The following is a 14087-nucleotide window of genomic DNA, read 5'->3' on the forward strand; positions in this document are numbered from 1 at the left end:
ATTTTTCATGTTTAATTTTTTTTCTTCCTTGTTGTTAAACCTTTTAAAAAAATATTTTACTGTGGTATTTGAAAATGTTTAAAACAATAACAGAAACAATGACATCAACATGGTAAAATAAACATTTCCCCCCCAGCCCAATCTTCATGCACCTCAACCATACAACAACAACCCCCCCTCCCTCCCCACCTGGAATACTGCATCTGTTGACATCTTAATTTTCCCCGAGATAATTTTCCCCGAGAAAATCGACGAACGACTGCCACCTTCGGGTGAACCCTGACATTGACCCTCTTAAGGCGAACTTTATTTTCTCGAGACTGAGAAACCCAGCCATGTCACTAATCCAGGGGCGGGATTCTGCGGGAAACGGCGGGGCAGGCAGCTCCGGCGGGAAGGAGTGGTGTGAACCACTCCGGCGTCGGGCCGCCCCAAAGCTGCGGAATCCGCTTGGCACCACACCAACCTGCGCTGAAGGGCCTCTGCCGGCTGGCGCGAGTTGGCGCATGCGAGGGAGCACCAGCGTGTGCTGGCGTCATCCCAGCGCATGCACGGGGGGGTTCATCTCCGCGTCGGCCATCGCGGAGGAATAGCAGCCGATGCGGAGGAATAGAGTGCCCCCCGCAGCACAGGCCCGCCCGTGGATTGGTGGGCCCCGATCGCAGGGCAGGCCACCGTGGGGGCACCTCCCGGGGCCAGATAACCCTGCGCCCCCCCCCGCGGTCCCCGGAGGCCGCCCGCACCGCCAGGTCCCGCCAGTAAGTACCTACTCTAATTTACACCGGTGGGACCAGCCGAAAACGGGCGGCCACTCGGCCCATTGCGGGCCGGAGAATTGCCGGGGGGCCCGCTGCCAGCGGCCGCTGACCAGCGCGGCGCGATTCCCGCCCCCGCCAAATCCCCGGCGCCGGAGATTTCGGAAGTGGTTAGTGGAGGAGGGGTCGGCATGGGAGCGGATGGAGGCGGCGTCATGTAAAGACATCAGTTTGGGAGCACTGGTAACGGCACCTCTGCCGTTCCCGCCGACCCAATACTTCACAGGTCCAGTGGTAGTGGCGGCTCTGAGGATCTGGGGGCAATGGAGGAGATATAAGAGAGTGGACGGGCATCGATTTGGACCCCGATTTATAATAACCACACGTTTGTACCGGGTAGGCTTGATGGCGGGTTCCGTTGTTGGCAGAGGGCGCAGGAATTAGAAGGATGGGGGATGTATTTATAGATGGGAGCTTTTCCAAGCTCAAAAGCTTTGAAGGAAAAATATAAATTGCCAGCACGGAATGGTTTTAGATATTTGCAGGTGTGAGACTTCCTGAGAAACAGGTGCCGGCCTTTCCGCTGCTGCTGCCACAGGGGATACAGGATAGGGTAGTTTCCAGTACCTGGGTGGGAGAGGGGAAGGTATCGAATATTTACCAGGAGCTTTCGGAAGCGGAGGAAACCCCGGTGGAGGAGCTTAAGGGCAAGTGGGAGGACAAGCTAGGACGAGGAATAGAGGCGGGTCGATGGGCGGATGGCCTAAGCAGGGTTAATACCTCCTCATCATGTGCCAGGCTTAACCTGATACAATTTAAGGTAGTCCACCGGGCACACATGACAGCGGCTAGGACGAGTAAGTTCTTCGGGGTAGAGGATAGGTCTGCGAGGTGCGTGGGAAGCACAGCAAATCATGTCCACATGTTTTGGGCAGGCCCAAAGCTTAGAGGGTTTCGGCAAGATTTTGCTAAAGCAATGTCCACAGTGCTAAAAACATGGGTGGTGCTTAGTCCGGAGGTAGCGATCTTTGGAGTGTCGGAAGATCCGGGAGTTCAGAGGGCAAAATAGGCCGACGCCTTGGCCTTTGCCTCTCTGGTAGCCCGGAGACGGATCTTGTTAATGTGGAGGGACTCGAAGCCCCCGAGTGTAGAGACCTGGGGCGGGATTCTCCGACCCCCCGGAGAATCGCCGGGCGGCGACGTGAATCCCGCCCCCGCCGGCTGCCGAAATCTCCGGCGCCAGGGATTTGGCGGGGGCGGGATTCACGTCCCCGCCAAGTCCGAAGACGCCTTTGATGATCGATCAGGCAGAGAAGGGGGGGAGGCAGAGGATGTTGGATTATTTTGTGCTCTGGAAAATCATCATTTAGCTGATACGCGGGATCAGTTGGTGTGTAACTTTCTGGTGAACGTTACCTGCGGCAGTAACACCATGGTGGCCGATCGGTGGGAGGTGGCTGATCAGCGCCCAAGACCTCAGAGGTCTGCGTCTCCATTTCAGTGTCGGAGGATTCAACAATGGGCATGCCAGCATCGAGAGAGACTTGGAGGCATCACAGCAGACATGTTCGGCAATGGAGTCGGACATTCCAGGACAGGTTTCCTTCGAGGAGCCTCATGAGGGAGTAATCTCCATGAGTGAATGTTATTCAAATGCCATTGCATCAGTTGCCCCAGACCCGAACTTCCTAAGGAAATGGTCCCATTTGGTGGACAACAATTCCAGAGAGCCAGCGAGCACCGCCATTGAAATAATGAACAAAAACTACATTTGTGGTGATATGCATGTACACATAAATGTATATAATTGTATATAAGTGCACATAGTTATCGGTATGACCTCCAACCAGTAGGTCGCGTCAGACATCCATCACATGACTGGAGACACCCGCCAGTTGGTAGTAAGGCATACAAGAAGATTGTCGCACTTACAGCAGTGTCGGAATTACTGCAAGACATTCACAGGAGTACTCTTTATCAATCTTTATTGATTTGTGCACAAAAGAGAACAACTCAGTGGAGATCACTGCATTGTTCTGTCTGAGTCCAGTGAAGCATAAACAGTTATAGCTTTTTCAAGCATTAGATTTACAGGTTGCAGTTTAATCTTTCAGTTGCATGTCACACATACCAATAATATCACTTTCATTTTAAACCAATGAAAGGACAGTAATTCCAGCCAATAGGAAACAGGGCAAATGGACCAATAGAAAAACAAGCACTTTCAATCCTTCTTTTGCATACTTATCTCCCCTCCTACCCTTGGACGTTACGGTAATTTACAGTAAATCGCATTCTTGTTATGGCTACCTCCATCATTCTGTCTCCCCAGATCCACGTCATTCACTAAGAAACAGGATATTATGGATTCCACACCTCCCTCCTTTTGTCCTTCAAGGACAACTCAGAATCTTACTCAAGCTCTATCTCCCCTAATGCTGGGCTTTCTTGTCTGTAAGATTGTGATCATTGAGAAGTAAAAGAATTTGGGCTGCAGGGTTGTTACCTGGGGCTTGAAGGGTCCTTAACCAGCAGCCAGAGCGATCGCAACAAAGAAGGAGCTGTATGACTGTACAGGACGATAAGAAGGGCAAGAACTACCACTAGGTACTTGAGGTGGGTCTTTTTTTGAAAATATTTTATTGAGGCATTTATAATTTTAACATTTTAAACAACGGAGAGACCCAACAGACGCAAAAGCCCCACAATAACAGACACGACTCCCTCAGCCCTAAATCCTAATGACCCATACATTAGATTCCCTGCCCTTATTCGTTACTTCCATGCCTCCCCCTCCCCCTCCCCCCACCCCCTCCTGCTGACGGTCAATTCTCCTTGAAGAACTGGATGAACGGCTGCCACCTCCGAGCAAATCCCTGTAATGAACCCCTGAAGGCGAACTTAATTTTTTCTAGCCCAAGAAACCCTGCCATGTCACTGACCCAAACCCTCAACTTTGGAGGCTCCAAGTCCTTCCATGCCAGAAAAATCTGTCTCCGGGCCACCAGGGAGGCAAAGGCCAAAACGTCGGCCTCGATAACCCCTTGGGCTTCCGGATCTTCCGACACTCCAAATATTGCCATCTCCAGACTCGGACTCACCCGCCCTTCCAAGACCTTTGACATGACATCTGAAAATCCCTGCCAAAATCCCCTCAGCCTCGGACACGCCCAAAGCATATGTACATGGTTCGCAGAATTTCACCCACGCCGCCCACACCTCCTCAAAAAACCTACTCATCCGGGCCACATATGAGCCCTGCGGACCACCTTGAACTGGATCAGGCTAAGCCTCGCACACGATGATCCATTGACTCTCCTCAGGGCATTCTCCCATAACCCGACTTCCAACTCCCCTCCCAGCTCTTCCTCCCACTTCCTCTTCACCTCCCCAATTGGAACCCCTTCCCACTCCATCAGCTGTTTATATATTTCCGAGACCCTCCCCTCTCCAACCCCTGCTTTTAACATCACCTTATCCTATATCCCCCTTAGTGGGAGGCGAGGAAAGCTCGGGACCTGCCTCCAAACAAAATGCTGTACCTGCAGGTACCGGAACTTAAACTCCCCCTCTAGCTCCTCCAAGCTCGGAAAACTCTCCTCAGTGAAGAGATTCCCAAATCTCTCAATCCCTGCCCGCTGCCACCATCTGAAGCCCCCGTCCAACCCCCCCGGAGCGAACCGGTGATTGTCACAAATCGGTGACCACACCGATTCCCCCTCCAGTCTCATGTGCTGCCTCCATTGCCTCCACACTCTCAGGGCTGCCACTATCACTGGGCTTCCGAGCCGGCGAGCATGGCAGAGGTGCCGTTAACAAAGCCTTCAGACTCGTGCGCTTTCAAGATGCGCCTCCACTCACTCCCACACCAAACCCTCCCCCACTACCCATTTCCTAACCATCAATATATTAGCCGCCCAGTAGTAATTAATAAAGTTCGGAAGGGCCAAGACCCCCTTCCCGCGCCCCCGCTCAAGAAGGACCTTCTTCACCTTAGGGGCTTTCCCGGCCCATATAAAACCCGAGATCGCCGCATTCATCCCTTGGGGATGAAGATTGGAAGACACTGAAACACGAACAGCCATCTCAGGAGGACTATCATTTTCACAGTCTGTACCCACCCCGCCAATGACAGCGGGAGCATGTCCCACCTACGGAAGTCCCCTTTCATTTGTTCCATCAACCTGCCCATATTTAGTTTATGAAGCTGACCCCAGTCCCTTGCCACTTGAATCTCCAGATACCTAAAACTTCCTCCCACCACTTTGAACGGCATCTCCCTCAGTCTCTTCTCCTGCCCCCTTGCCTGGATCGCAAAACCCTCACTCTTGCCCACATTCAGTTTGTAACCTGAGAATCAACCAATTTCCTCCAGTAATACCCATAATTCCAGCAATTCCCCCCAATGGGTCTGTTATGTAAAGGAGAAAATCATCCACATAGAGCGAGACTCTATGTTCCACCCCCCATCTCACTAATCCCCGCCAAATGTTCGGTGCTCTCAGCGCCATTGCCAAAGGCTCTATGGCCAGGGCAAACAGTAGTGGGGAAAGTGGACACCCCTGTCTCGTTCCCCGACATAGACTAAAATATTCTTATCAAATCCGGTTTGTCCTTACATTCGCCACCGGTGCATGATATAGCAACCGGGCCCAATCCACAAATCCCTGCCAAAACCCAAACCTTCCCAGGACATCCTACAAATACGTCCACTCCACCCAATCAAAGGCCTTTTCTGCATCCATTGCCACCACCACCTCAACCTCGCGCCCCTCCGCAGGCATCATTATTACATTTAGGAGTCGCCTAATGTTGGACGTCCGGTGCCATCCCTTCACAAACCCCGTCTGCCCCCCCCCCCCAAATAAATCGCTTCATATCCTCCTCCCCGGCTCGGGATTCCGATTTATACAATTATAAAACTCCCGAAACACTTCATTCACCCCTGCCGGATCCAGAATCACCTTTCCCCCTGTATCCCTCACTTTCCCAATCTCTCTTGCCGCCTCCTGTTTCCTCAGCTGGTGCGCCAGCATCCTGTTGGCTTTTTCCCCATACTCATTGTGGTAGTCACCACTGTTGTATTATATTGTATATACTGCACTACATACGAGGGTATTACAGTAAGGCCCCTGTACTGCAGGTACGGGGGTAGATCCGTGCCTGCTGGCTCCGCCCTTTAGGCGGAGTGTAAATGTGTATGCTCTCCGAACTGCAGCCATTTCAGCAGCAGCTGTAGGAGGCCACACATCTCTGTGTAATAAAGCCTCGATTATTCTCTACTCTCGGCCTCGTCGTAATTAATAGTGCATCAATTTATTTCACAGAGATTTTACAAAGATGGATCTTCGCATCAAGCCGGATCGCCTGCAGCTGCATCCTCAAGCAGACAACGCCAAAAAGGACGTTGAACATTGGCTAGCTTGCTTTGAAGCATACATCGGATCTGTGACAGACCCAATCTCAGAAGCACAGAAGCTCCAGATTCTGTAGACGCGTGTGAGCTCCGATGTCTTTCCCCTCATCCAGGACGTGCCTACCTACGCAGAGGCCGTGGCGCTACTGAAGGAGAACTACGCTCAGCAGACCAACAAGATCTACGCCAGGCACCTCCTGTCCACGCGGCACCAACTTCCCGGTGAGTCTGTGGAAGATTTCTGGCGTGCCCTGCTCACCCTGGTGAGAGACTGATTGCCAGGCCGTTTCGGCCGCTGAACATTCTAACCTGCTAATGAGACACGTTCATTACGGGCATAGGGTCGGCCTACATCTGCCAGCGCCTCTTAGAAGGGGTTATGCTTGACTTTGCGTCGACCAAGAAACTAGCGCTCTCGCTCACAATCGCCTCACGCAACGTACAGGTGTATACCGCCGACCGCACGTCCCACCCCTCCTGGGCATCGTGGAACCCACCAGCGGCCACCCCATCGTGGAAACCATCAGCGACCGCCCCCAGCCAACCTCGCGACGGCTTCGACAAAGGTGAAGGTTGACAGGCATGAGATATCCTGCCTTCTGGACTTCGGGAGCACTGAGAGCTTCATCCATCCCGATACGGTAAGGCGCTGCTCCCTCGCGGTACACCCCATTAACCAAAGAATCTCCTGGCCTCCGGATCCCACTCGGTGGTTATCCGGGGGTACTGCATCGCCACCCTCAACATCCAGGGCGTAGAGTTCAGCGGCTTCCGGCTCTACGTCCTCCCCACCCTCTGCGCTGCCTTGCTATTCGGCCTGGACTTCCAGTGCAACCACCCCTTACTGTATGCGGCCTCACGACCCTTAAGGTTGACCCGCCTTCTCTGTTTGCAAACCTCACCCCAAATTGCAAACCCGTCGCCACCAGGAACAGACGGTACAGCGCCCAGGACAGGACCTTCATCAGGTCTGAGGTCCAGCGGCAGCTGCGGGAAGGTATCATCGAGGCCAGCAACAGCCCCTGGAGAGCCCAAGTGGTAGTGGTGAAAACGGGGGAGAAAAACAGGATGGTCATTGACTACAATCAGACCATCAATTGGTACACGCAGCTCGACGCGTACCCCCTCCCACGCATATCTGATATGGTCAATCAGATTGTACAGTACCGGGCAGCACGGTAGCACAAGTGATTAGCACTGTGGCTTCACAGCGCCAGGGTCCCAGGTTCGATTCCCCGCTGGGTCACTGTCTGTGCGGAGTTTGCACGTTCTCCCCGTGTCCGCGTGGGTTTCCTCCGGGTGCTCCGGTTTCCTCCCACAGTCCAAAGACGTGCAGGTTAGGTGGATTGGCCATGATAAATTACCCGTAGTGTCCATAAGGGTTGGGAGGGGTTATTGGGTTGCGGGGATAAGGTGGAAGTGAGGGATTAATGTGGGTCGGTGCAGACTCGATGGGCCGAATGGCCTCCTTCTGCACTGTATGTTCTATGTAATTCTATGTAAGTACCGGGTCTTCTCGACAGTGGACCTGAAATCTGCCTACCACCAGCTCCCCATTCGCAAGGCAGACCACCCGTACACCTCCTTTGAAGAATTTCCTTAGGGTTCCCTTCGGCGTCACTATGGTCTTCCAGCGGGAGATGGACCGAATGGTTGACCGGTACGGACTGCGGGCCACTTTCCCGTACCTGGATAACGTCACCATCCGTGGCCATGACCAGCAGGACCACAACGCTAACCGTTCCAAATTTCTCCACACCGCCAAACTCCTCAACCTAACCTACAACAAGGAGAAGTGTGTGTTCAGCACAAACCGATTAGCCATCCTCGGCTATGTGGTTCAGAATGGAGTTCTAGGGCCCGACCCCGATCGCATGCGCCCCCTCATGGATCTCCCCTTCCCCACTGCCTCAAGGCCCTCAAACAATGCCTGGGGTTCTTTTCGTACTATGCCCAGTGGATCCCTAACTATGCGAAAAAGGCCCGCCCACTCAACCACTCCACCGGTTTCCCACTGACGGCCGAGGCTTACCAGGCCTTCAACCGTATCAAGGCCGACATCGCCAAGGCCGCGATGCACGCGGTCAACGAGACGCTCTCCTTCCAAGTCGAGAGCGATGCATCAGATGTCGCTCTGGCCGCCACCCTCAACCAGGCAGGCAGGCCCGTGGCATTCTTTTCCCGCAATCTCCATGCCTCCGAAATTCGGCACTCCTCCGTTGAAGAGACGGCCCAAGCTATCGTTGAAGCTGTGCGGCACTGGAGGCATTACCTGGCCGGCAGGAGATTCACTCTCCTCACAGACCAATGGTCGGTTGCCTTCATGTTTAACAACACACAGCGGGGTAAGATCAAAAATGATAAGATCTTGCGGTGGAGGATCGAGCTCTCCACCTTTAATTACGAGATTTTGTATCCCCCCCCCCCCCCCCGAGCCCCCCGATGCCCTGTCCCGAGGTACATGTGCCAGCGCACAAGTGGACCGACTCCAGACCCTGCACGACGATCTCTGTCACCCAGGGGTCACCCACTTTTATCACTTCATTAAGGCCCGCAATCTGCCCTACTCCATCAAGGAAGTCAGGGCTGTCACCAGAGACTGCCAGGTCTGCGCGGAGTGTAAACCGCACTTCTACCAGCCAGACTGTGCGCGCCTAGTGAAGGCCTCCTGCCCCTTTGAACGCCTCAGCGTGGACTTCAATGGGCCCCTCCCCTCCACCGACCACAACACGTATTTTCTCAATGTGGTCGACGACTATTCCAGATTCCCCTTCGCCATCCCATGCCCCGATATGACATCTGCCACCGTCATCAAAGCCCTCAACACCATCTTCGCTCTGTTCGGTTTCCCCGCCTATGTCCACAGCGACCGGGGATCCCCATTTATGAGCGATGAGCTGTGCCAGTACCTGCTCAACAGGGGCATTGCCTCGAGCAGGACCAGCTACAACCCATGGGGAAACGGGCAGGTGGAGCGGGAGAATGGGACGGTCTGGAAGGCTGTCCGGCTGGCCCTACGGTCCAGAAATCTCCCGGCCTCCCGCTGGCAGGAGGTCCTCCCCGACACACTTCACTCCATTCGGTCACTCCTGTGCACGGCGCCTAATGAAACCCCCCATGAACGTCTCTTTGCCAGGAAGTCCACCTCCGGGGTTTCACTCCCAACGTGGCTGGCAGCTCCAGGACCCGTTCTCCTCCGCAAGCACATGTGGCTCCACAAGGCAGACCTGTTAGTTGAGAGGGTACAGCTACTCCACGCAAACCCGCAGTACACCCATGTAGCATACCCCAAAGACTGCAAAGACACAGTCTCCCTCAGGGACCTGGCACCAGCTGGCCCCCCCCCCCCTCTGCCCTGGCGCCATCCTCCCCCCAGCGCACCCCACCACAGCTCCCACTCCAGGACAATCCGTCCTCCCCTTGGCCCCACCCGGGGGTGAAGAGGATGTCGACACGCTCCCGGAGTCATCGACGACCGAGCCAATGCCTGACTTGTCACCAGCACTGCGGCGCTCTCAACGACGGATCAAGGTGCCCGAACGTCTAAATTTGTAACCTTCTCTGAAATTTTAATGACAACCTGTATTAAGTAGTTTTCCACCACCCCCACTGGACTCATTTGTAACAGGGGGTGAATGTGGTAGTCACCACTGTTGTATTATATTCCCGTACCAGCCTCCCCGAACAGGCGCCGGAATGTGGCTACTAGGGGCTTTTCACAGCAACTTCATTTGAAGCCTACTTGTGACAATAAGCGATTTTCATTTTTCATTTCATTATATTGTATACACTGCACTGCGTACGAGGGTATTACGGTAAGGCCCCTGTACTACAGGTACGGGGGTAGATCCCTGCCTGCTGGCTCCGCCCAGTAGTCGGAGTATAAATGTGTGTGCTTTCCAAGTGTAGCCATTTCGGCAGCAGCTGTAGGAGGACCCACATCTCTGTGTAATAAAGCCTCGATTACTCTCTCCTCTCGTCTCATCATAATTGATAGTGCATCACTCAAACACCAGCCCCCTTACCCTCCTCAGCTGTCCCTCCACCTTACCTGTGGACAGTAGCCCAAATTACAGCTTGATCTCTGATGCTCCAGAGACTCTGTGTACCTCCTGTCCACCTGTAAAATTTCACCTACCAATCTGCCCAACTCAGTCCGCTCAGCCTTCTCCTTATGGGCCCGAATTGAGATGAAATCCCCCCTAATAACCGCCTTCATTGCCTCCCAACCACCCCCACCGAAAGCTCACCCGTGTCATTGATCCTTATATATCCCCGAATGGCCTCCCTCACCCGCTCACACACCTCCTCCGCTAACAGCCCCACATCCAACCTCCATTAAGGGCGCTGAGCCTTCCCTTTGCTGACTTGCAAGTCCACCCAAAGCGGGGCGTGGTTTGACACCACTATTGCTGAATATTTAGCATCCAGCACCTTAGCCAGCAGCGTCTTTTTTTTTTAATAAACAATTTTATTGAGGTATTTTTGGCATATAAAACAGCAACATTATACTGTAGTGTGCACAAAGCAACTACCCTGTCCTGGATCCCCCTTGATGGGAGACGTGGGAAGGAGGGTACCAATCTGCGTACGAAATTCCGTACCTGCAAGTACCTGAAATCATTCCCTCTCGCCAGCCCGAACTTCTCCTCCAAGCTCCCTTCCAGGAACAGATCGGCCATCCTCGCAATCCCTGACCTCCGCCATCATTGGAACCCACCGTCCATATTCCCCGGGGCAAATCGGTGGTTACCGCAGATTGGGGACCAAATCGATGCTCTCACATCCCCCATATGCCTACTCCACTGGCCGCAGATCCGTAGAGCCGCCACCACTATAGGGCTGGTGGAGTATCGTGCCGGCGGGAGCGGCAGAGGCACCGCAACCATGGCTGCCAAACTGATGCCCCTGCACAAAGCAGCCTCCATCCGCTCCCAAACCGACCCCGTACCCACCATCCATTTCCTTACCATGGCTATGTTAGCTGTCCAGTAGTAGTTTCTAAAGTTCGGCAACGCCAGCCCCCCATCCCCTCGGTTCCTCTCAAGCATTGCCTTCCTTACCCATGGGGACTTTCCCGCCCACACAAATGCCAGGATATTTTTATCGAGCCTCTTAAAGAAGGACCGCGGAATGAAAATGGGGAGACACTGAAATATGAACAAGAATCTCGGGAGAATCGACATCTTCACCGTCTGCACTCTCCCCGCCAATGACAGCGGGAGCGCATCCCATCTCCGGAACTCGTCCCTCACTTGCTCCACCAACGGGGACAAGTTTATCTTGTGCAACTTACCCCAGTCTCTCGCTACTTGTATCCCTAGATAACTGAAGCTTTCCCCTACCAGCCTGAACGGCAGCTCCCTCAGTTTATTCTCCTGACCTCTCGCTTGCACTACCCACATCTCGCTCTTTGCCATGTTCAATTTATATCCTGAGAACCGACAAAATTCCCTCAGGGTTTCCATGATTCCGTCCATTCCCACCGTTGGGTCTGACACGTATAACAGCAGATAATCCACGTATAACGAGACTTTATGTTCCACTCCCCCCCCGGACCAGCCCTTTCCAGTCCCTTGAAGCTCTCAGAGCAATTGCCAGCGGCTCTATAGCCAGCGCAAACAGCAGCGGGGCGAGGGAACATCCCTGTCTAGTCCCGCAGTGCAGTCTGAAGTAGTCCGATGTCGTCCTCTTCGTCCTCACATTGGCCACCGGGGCCTAATATAGCAGCCTGACCCAGTCAATGAATCCCACCCCAAACCCAAAACGTCCCAGCACCTCCCATGAATAATCCCACTCAACCCGGTCGAAAGTCTTTTCGGCATCCATTGCTACCACTACCTCTGCCTGCCTGCTCTCCGGGGGCATCATAATCACATTGAGCAGCCTCCTTAGATTGGCCACTAGTTGCCTGCCCTTTACGAACCCGGTTTTGTCCTCTGCAATCAAGTCCGGTACACAGTCCTCAATTCTAGATGCCAAGATCTTGGCCAGTAACTTAGCGTCTGCGCTATTCAACGAGATCGGCCTGTAGGACCCATATGCCTCCGGGTCTTTATCCCGTTTCAGTATAAGCGAGATAGTGGCCTGCGACATCGTTGGGGTAATACCCTTCTGTCGCTTGCCTCGTTGAACACCCTGGCCCGCACCGGCCCCACTATCTCGGGGAACTTTTTTCAAACTCCACCAGGTATCCGTCTGGCCCCGGGGCTTTACCCGACTGCATGACCTTCAGGCCCCCCCCCCAGTACTTCTTCGGTCCTGATCAGGGCCCCCAGCCCGTCTACCAACCCCCTACCTACTCTTGCAAAAGTCAGTCCGTCCGAAAAGCGCCTCATCCCCTCCGGTCCCGTGAGGGTTCCGAGGTGTACAGCTTGCTATAGAAGTCCCTGAACACCTTGTTCAGTTCTACCGGGTCCTCCACCAGGTTTCCCTCTCCGTCGACTATCTTTCCTATTTCCCTAGCCGCTTCTCTCTTTCTTAGTTGTTGTGCAAGCATTCTGCTGGCCTTCTCCCCATGCTCGTGTATTATGCTCTTTACCCTTCTAAGCTGCTCTACGACCTTCCCTGTAGAGAACACCCCAAACTCGGTCTGCAGCCTCTGTCGTTTCCTAAGTAACTCTGGCCTCGGAGACTCCTCATAGCTCCTGTCCGTCCGTAAAATTTCCTTAACCAGTCGGTCCGTTTCTGTCCTGTCTGTCCTGTCCCTATGAGCTCGGATTGAAATCAGCTCCCCTCTCACCACTGCCTTCAGCGCCTCCCAGAGCACCACTGCTGAGACTTCTCCAGTATCATTTACCTGCAGGTAATTATGCATGCATTTCCTCAGTCTCTCACACACCGCCTCGTCTGCCAGCAACCCAACTTCCAGCCTCCATTGTGGGCGCTGAAAACCATCTTTGCAAATCTGCAGATCAACCCAGTGCGGAGCATGGTCCGAGATGGTAATTGCCGGGTATTCTGCACCCGTGATCCCTGTCAGCAAGTCTCTGCTCATGATAAAGAAATTGATACGGGAATACACCTTGTGGACGTGAGAATAGAACAAAAACTCCTTTGGCGACAGTCGGCTAAATCTCCATGGGTCAGTTCTCCCTATTTGCTTGATGAACCCACTCAGTTCCTTTGCCATAGCTGGCACCCTACCCGCTTTTGAACATGACCGGTCCAGGTCAGGATCAAGAAAATGTGTTAAAGACCCTACCCATGATCAATTTGCGTGAGTCCAAGTCAGGGATCTTCCCCAGCAACCTCTCAACAAAATCTACGTCATCCCAATTAGGGGCATACACATTGACCAGGGCTACTCTCACCCCCTCGAGCTTACCCCTAACCATAACAAATCTGCCACCCCCATCCGCAACTGCCCTCCACCTCAAATTGGACCCGCTTGTTGATCAAGATCGCAACCCCCCAGGTCTTAGTGTCAAGCCCCGAATGGAAGTACTGACTAATCCAGCCCTTCCTTAATCTGACCTGGTCAGCCACTTTCAGATGAGTCTCATGTAGCGTGACCACGTCCGCCTTCAAAACCTGTAAATGCGTGAACACGCTGGTTTAGCACACTGTGTTTAGGGGTTGGTTTAGCACTGGGCTAAATCGCTGGCTTTTAAAGCAGACCAAGGCAGGCTGGCCTCCCCGAACAGGTGCCGGAATGTGGTGACTAGGGGCTTTTCACAGTAACTTCATTGAAGCCTACTTGTGACACACGCGCCCTCTTTAGCCCGTTTAGCCTGCTAACATTCCAGATGATTAGCCTGGTCGGGGGGCACCTCGCCCCCCTCCTTTGCCGATCAGCGATCTCCTTTCTTTGGCCAACCCTCAAGCCATGTGTCGCGCTTCTTCTGGCCCGCCTCCTGGCCGCCTCCACCCCTGACATCTTCACTGTTTCACTGTTACCATGCCCAATTTCCAAC

The sequence above is a fragment of the Scyliorhinus torazame genome, chromosome 17 (genome assembly GCF_047496885.1).
Source record: "Scyliorhinus torazame isolate Kashiwa2021f chromosome 17, sScyTor2.1, whole genome shotgun sequence".
NCBI lineage: Eukaryota > Metazoa > Chordata > Chondrichthyes > Carcharhiniformes > Scyliorhinidae > Scyliorhinus > Scyliorhinus torazame.